Here is a 7,437-nt window from a genome sequence, read left to right as displayed (position 1 = left end):
GATCCTTCTGTCTTTGTCACTTTTGGTCTCTCCTTTGCACTCAGAGTCTCCTTTAATATTTCTTGCAGGGCTAGTTTAGTGGTCACAAACTTTCAGTTTTTGTTTGCCTGGGAAACTGTCTCTCCTATTCTGAATGATAGCCTTGATGGATAGAGTGTTCTTGGCTGCAGATTTTTCCCATTCAGCACTTTGAATATATTATGCCACTCTTTCTGGCTTGCCAAGTTTCTGCTGATAAATCTCCAGCTAGCCTTATGGGTTGTAAGTTAAGGACTTCTTTTGTCTTGCTGTTTTTAAGATTTTTTTTTAATCACTATATTTTGCAAATTTAACTACTATTTGTCTTGGTGTTGGCCTGCTTTCTTTGATTTTGATGGGAGTTCTCTGTGCCTCCTGGATCTGGATGTCTGTTTCTTTCCCAGATTAGGTAGTTTTCTGCTATTATTTCTTGAAATATATTTTCTGCTCCCTTTTCTCTCTCTTCTTCTGGGACTTCTTAAATACAAATGTTATTAGTTTAATGGAGTCATGGAGTTCCCTGAGTTTATTCTCATGTTGCAATTCTTCTTTCTCTCCCTTCTTCAGCTTCATTATTTTCCATTATTTTGTCTTTGGGTTATTAATTCATTCCTCTGCTTCTCCCAGTCTTGTGTTCATTGCATCGACCTGTTTCCAATCTCATTTATTGCATTTTTCATCTCTGATTATTTTTTAACTCTTTTATTTCTGTTGTAAGAGTCTCACTGATATTTTCTATTCTTTTCTAAAGCCTGGTTAGGATTGTTGCTTTGAATTCTCTATCAGTCATGTTACTTATATCTGTTTCACTTAGATCTCTGGCCATGGCCTTATCTTGTTCTTCATTTGGGATAAATTCCTCTGACTTGGCATTTTGTCTATGTCTCTGCCTTCTGTGTGTTATAAAATCCAGTAATGTCTCCTGCTCCTGAAAGTAATGGCCTTATGAAGAAGAGATTATGTAGCACAACTTCTTTTAAAAGTTTTTTTAAAAGTTTTAGGTCAGTGCTTATTTCTATCAACTATCCACTTACTGATATAATGTCATCTATAAATGTGCTGACAACTTTTGTCTTCCCAGACTATGTCTTGACACAACTTACATGTGTTTTTTCAACATGATTTATTACTCAAAAGAAGGAGTGGAAATTGTCATTGACAGATCAAAGACACATACCTTTATTTATAAGGACTTACCTTCCTTAACAGTTTGCATGGATTCAGGGCTGCCACTCTGAAGTAAGATGCTGAAGTGTTTTCAACCAAATTAGTTTCTGTCTTGTTATACATTTTAAGACTTTAGTATAGCAAATATTTAGTGTTCCTGTCTGGCATTATCACAGATAAAATATATGGATTGTATAAATGTAGCTCTTTCCCATATGACTGCTAGAAAATCTATATAATGCTATCAAATTTTAGATATCTGCTGGTTACCAAAAATGAATTGATTAGTTACAAAAACAAGCTACTATACAATTGACCAGAAAAGTTAATAATTGATGATATCCTGTTTCCTGATTTGTGGATGGCATTGTATTAGATCCTATTAAGAAGACTATTAATAGTAATTGAAATACATACATAAGTAGGAAATACAGGGCAAATAGATGTTAAAGTGTAGAACCTAAAATTTGCCAAATGCCTGCAGAAGAAATTATATACTTTAGCTTTAAAGGGGAAATTGAGTTCATTGAGATGACTATTTGTCCCAAAGGCCAGTAATTGTTAAAATGAGTGCATTAACCAGAGATTTTTAAATAGATATTTTAAAGTTTAGATGTTTGAGGTAGTAGTGGAGTTGATTCCAGTCTAGAGAAAGATTTACACAAAGTTCAGGAACAAATATTCAAAATGCATCAATAGCAAAACAATCAGCTGTTCTGGAATAGAAATTCTGCACAGACAGTAATGAAAGATAAGTGTAATAGATGAGGGAGGGTAATAAGAAACTGATGACATACACTTGAAAGAGATACTAAAGACTTTCAAAATAATGACAAGAACATGCCAGTACTTATAAAGAAAAAAAATACACTTTACAACATCTGTATGGTTTATAAATCTGATATCCTGTTGTATACTTTCCAGATAGACCATCCTGTAGCTAACATCCACTGAGCTTGGGTGGTCAAGCCTACAAAATGCTCTCAAAATGCCAAAGAACACCTTTTCTCTCCCTAGAATGGGAAGGTGGGAATTCCAGAGGTGCCCATGCTTATCAGTAACTTTTGATAGGATCCTGAAATGTAGGCTTGGCAATTTTCCTTGGAGAAGTGATAAATGAACCAGGGATCAGTTTTTTAATGTGTTTTATTAATACAATTAAGGCTCATTGATTTGACTAATGATTTCCAATAATGTAATACTTTATATTTGTGTCTAATTTAAGGAGCTCTGTGGACTCCAGAGCATTGTTTGGCTCCATATCATGTTGAAGGGAATAGACTAGAATTAACATTTGGGTAAAGAAATAGATTAATACGACCTGAATCTCATTGAAGTAAAAATTACATTAGAAAACTAAATTCCTTTTTTTTTTTTTTTTTTTTTAACTCACAGGCAAGATAATGTTGGAGTTCCTCAGTGTTAAGTCCTAGCCTCTTTCCTTTTCATTTTGCATCTTCTGGAGTAATCTCTTACATGCCCATTATTCCAATAACTACTTATATGTACACTAACCATATATTTTATCTCCAGTTCAGGTATTGGCATCTCTCATGAGTTTTGGATCCATGGATACAGCTGTGTACTTGGCATGAACATGGGTCATTCAAAGGCACCCAAAACTCAACAGGTCTCAAAACAAACCAGTCTATGATCTTTACCACAGTTTCATTGTTTCAAGTCTAACCAAATGGCAACAGTATTTGTAAAAAACAAACAAAACAAAAAACAAAACTAGGAGCTTGGGTTAATCCTCACATCTCTGTTTCACTACAAAGTATTCTTTAATGCATTTCATACTTTTTGTTTAGGGTAATTTCCTATATATCTTTATGTATATCCTCCAGAATTTTCTTTTCTCAGTTTTTGCTAGTTTTAAAATGTTTAGTTTGGGGCGCCTGGGTGGCTCAGTCGTTAAGCGTCTGCCTTCGGCTCAGGTCATGATCTCAGGGTCCTGGGATCGAGCCCCACATCGGGCTCCCTGCTTGGCGGGAGGCCTGCTTCTCCCTCTCCCACTCCCCCTGCTTGTGTTCCCTCTCTCGCTGTGTCTCTCTCTGTCAAATAAATAAATAAAATCTTAAAAAAAAAAAATGTTTAGTTTGCTTAAAACATTCTTTTGTCATAACTTTTGAAAAGTATTTTGGCTTCATGTAATATTTAAGGTTGACCATTTTCTCTTAGTGCATTGATGTTATTTCACTATGCAGTTGACCCTTGAACAATGCATGTTTGAACTACTAGGTCCACTTATGCCTGAATTTTTTAATGAATATAGCACAGTACCATAAATATGTTTTATCTTCTACCTTATTTTCTTAATATTTTCTTTTCTCTGGCTTATCTTATTGTAAAAATACAGTATATAATATATATTACATACAAAATATGTGTTAATATACTGTTTATGTTATTGGTAAGTCTTCCAGTCAACATTAGGCTCCGAGTAATTAAGTTCTGGGGAAGTCAAAACTTATACATGGATCAGCACCCTTAACCCCTGCATTGTTTAAGCATCAACTATATTCTGGCTTCCATTATTTCTAATGGGAAGTTCAGGAGTCACTCTAATATTAATTTCACTGAAGTTAATTGTCTTTTTCTTTCTGACTGCTTTTAGCATTTTCTTTTAGTCTTAGATGTTCTGTATTTTTATTTTTTGTGTCTGGGTATATATTTCTCTTTCTATTTTTTAGCAGCAGACTTCTCAAATCTGTAGAATGTTGTATTTAATTAATTATGAAAAATTCTCATCCATTTTCTTGTTGAATATTGTATTCATTTTCTTCCTCATCTCTTTAAGAAGCCTCAGTTGGATGTGCTTTAGATATTCTCTCTCTTCTCTTAAGGTCTCTACTCAATGTTTTCATATTTTTAAACTCTGTTTCTCTGCATTACTTTTTTGATAATTTCTTTACAGCAATTTTTCAGAATACAAATTTCGTATAGCTTCTCTTAGTCCATTGCTAAAAACAATTAGATTTTTATATAAGTATATTATTAATTTCCAGGATTTTATATATATTTGTTTTATTCATATATGCCTGCCAATTTTTAATTCCTTGCCTCTTACTCATAATTTCAATTTCTTCTTATTGTTTTAAACCTATTTTAACATTATGTTTAATAATTTCAATATCTGAAATCTCTGTGTATCTCAGCCTTGGCTTTTTTCTTCCTTCATTCATGATAGCCTGTGTTTTGTTTGATTGCTGTTTTTGTTCCTTCCCTTTTGCCATTATTATCTTATTATCCTCAAGCTTTAGCTCTAGAAATTCCCGGAAGCTCCCATAGAAGGTGACAACCTTCAAAAAAATGTATTTGCTTTGCTTTAAAAATATGTGAGAGCATTACCAACTTCTAATGATTTTAAACTAAATTCCCACCTTGAGGCAGCATGACCTCATAGGTAGGATTCCCTAAGGGAACTTTTCTCCTTTTTAGTCAATTAATCCCACGTATCTTGTTTATCTCTCCCTATCTGAATATCGAACCTAATAATTAACACATATCCTGGGTGATGTGCATTTTATTAAATACATTTGTTTTAAACTGTCAGAGTCATGAGGATTTAGTCAGGCTCCAAGTGTTATATCTGAAATAATTAATTGAGTGCACAGGGTGACTAAGAACGTAAACAGCATCCTCAAGCCCTTCTTTTAATTGAAAACAATATATATATAGAATGCTGAGTCCTATCTCCTGGTGTTTATAGTTAATTTCATTTAAATAATTTGGTGTGAGACCAATAATCTCACCATATGCAAACAAAAGCATAAAGACAAATAAAATTAAAGCACACAAAAAAGTCAATTTCAAACCATTGGCAGAGTGCTATTTGTTAAATTTAGCATGAAAATAATCTGTACAAAAAGGATTTTTTACCAAAATTCCACTGGAGACATTAGAGCAATTCCCTGTAGTACCCAAACTCCTGTTTCAGTGAACATTATAAAATACTTTTTAGAGTGTTTTCTGGATCTGCTAAACTTATACACCCACAATACCAAATGTAAGAATTCTTACTGTAGACACACAGGGAGGTTATTTCTCTGCATTCTAAGTCTGATTTTGATATTCTGATATACGAAGTGCTAACGAAGTACACCATTTTAGAAAATATTTTCTAAAGGCCACCTTGTATTTAACTGAATTAATGCTGTGGTTACTAACTAACTAAACAACCTCTTTACCTCTCTTCACAAGTAAAACATATAATCCTATATTTGCAAAAGTTCAGCATAGAACCAATATAAAAACAAAATAGCAAATGAACACAGAAATGTACATTCTTGTCTTTTAAGCTGCTATAAATTACTTTCTTATGTTAGATTAAAAGTCTCATTTTCATAGATTGCTGTTTCCTTGTTTCTGTTAGCATAAGAAAATTTCTGCATAGTGGTTAGTAGAGCTTTTTATTAATAATATTTAGAGTATTTTGCTATTTAATTAATTCTACTTGATTCAGAATGCAAAGAAAACTGAGAAAATTTCAATGATAGAAACAAAAATGGCCTAAAATACCAATATCCAAGAATAATCTCTTTGGAGTGGGTTGTTCTAAATTTTTTCTGTAATATATATAAATTATCTAAAATACGTAATACATATAAATATATAATAAATGTACAGAACCACCTATAACTCACAAATTCCATAACTCAGATAATACATAATTTGTAATTTGTTTTTAAAATATACATATATATATATACACACGTATATATATATACATACATCCTGGATATGCAGTTCATGCAACTGTTCTCTTAATACTTTGAGAAGCCATAGCAAATACATACATATGATCCTTTAGTTTTGTAGGTTTTAAACTACATAACTGATCATAGTATCATCTTACCTAGTCTAAATAACTTCCACAGTTTACAGTCTCCTTATTACTATAATTCAAATATTCCAAAGACACTGTATGCTGGAAAGAGAATTTCATCTTATTTTTATACTTTAAACTTGGGTGCTGATAAATGTCCAATTCACATGCATAAGCCTTGAGAGACTAAACAATGTCAAAGTATTATAATTTCCAATCACAGTTACCACTTTTATATAACTTTATATTTTATAGAAAAAAATACAACCTCTATTAACATTTCTGAGGTAGATATTAGTAGCAAAATTGTGTGGATTTAGGATAGAAGCAGACCTGGTTAAAATCAGTACTGCAATTTTCAAGTTGTGCCCTCTCTGCTAAGTTCATCAATATCATAGATCCTTAGCTTTCCCTTCTTTAAAATCAGATAATATTATCCATCCCCTGTATTCCTTAGGGTGAGTTAAATAAAAACTGCATATGTTACTTACTACATTCTGGTGTAATGCTACGCAAGTACTCAGTAACTGTCATTTGTTCCATGTACCTTTTTTTTCAAATGAGGAAATGGAAGCATGGAGAGATAAAAATCACATATCCAAACTTACTCAGTGGTGTTAAAAGCAGAATTAGACTTTGAATCTCAGTCTTCCACACTCAGTACTATTTTCAACTCTTGCCCTTCTAATGTTGAGTACTCTGCTGACAAGGGATATGAAAGAAAAATGACAGATCTAATTGTGTCCCTCAACTCAGAAATATAGAATGAGAGGACAGTTGGATATTTTTCCTATGCTTTATACTATGTCCAGTATAAGGGAAGTGGCTAGAATCTTCAGTGTGTAAGTTGTTCACCAAAATAAGAAGGGATTAACAGAAATTTAAAAACAAACAAACAAACAAAAAACACGAAATGAAATTATTCTCCTTGACTGCTGGTTCCAAACACATTGCTCTTAAAAAAAATTAGCAAGCGTAAGAGAGTTTTTTTTTTAAACTATGCCACTCTACCTAATACCCAACCAATTCTGTACAACCTTATTTATGATAACATCTATTTTTGTACAAATTCTAGATTTGGAGTATTTTGCTATGCATTATTAGAGCTTAGAATTTGTTTGCTATATTACTGTAACTACGTTAATATATATGTTCAACATAAATTTAATATGAGCTAATTATATGTGAAATATAAGCAATTCTAATGCTCTGATTAAATGAATTAATGTAGTCTTAACTAAATTTGACAATGGACCATCTCTTTAAACAGGTGTTAACTGGCCTTATTTTATCATTTTTTAAAGATTTTATTTATTTATTTGAGGCGGAGACAGAGAGAGAGAGAGAGAGATCGAGGTTGAAAGAATGAGTGGGGGGAGGGGCAGAGAGAGAAGCAGACTCCCTGTGAAACAGGGAGTCGGAGG

Source organism: Phoca vitulina, unplaced genomic scaffold, assembly GCF_004348235.1.
Source record: "Phoca vitulina isolate PV1807 unplaced genomic scaffold, GSC_HSeal_1.0 scaffold3, whole genome shotgun sequence".
In the NCBI taxonomy this organism is placed as follows: domain Eukaryota; kingdom Metazoa; phylum Chordata; class Mammalia; order Carnivora; family Phocidae; genus Phoca; species Phoca vitulina.
The sequence above is the reverse complement of the archived record's forward strand: the minus strand, read 5'-3'. Positions refer to the sequence as shown.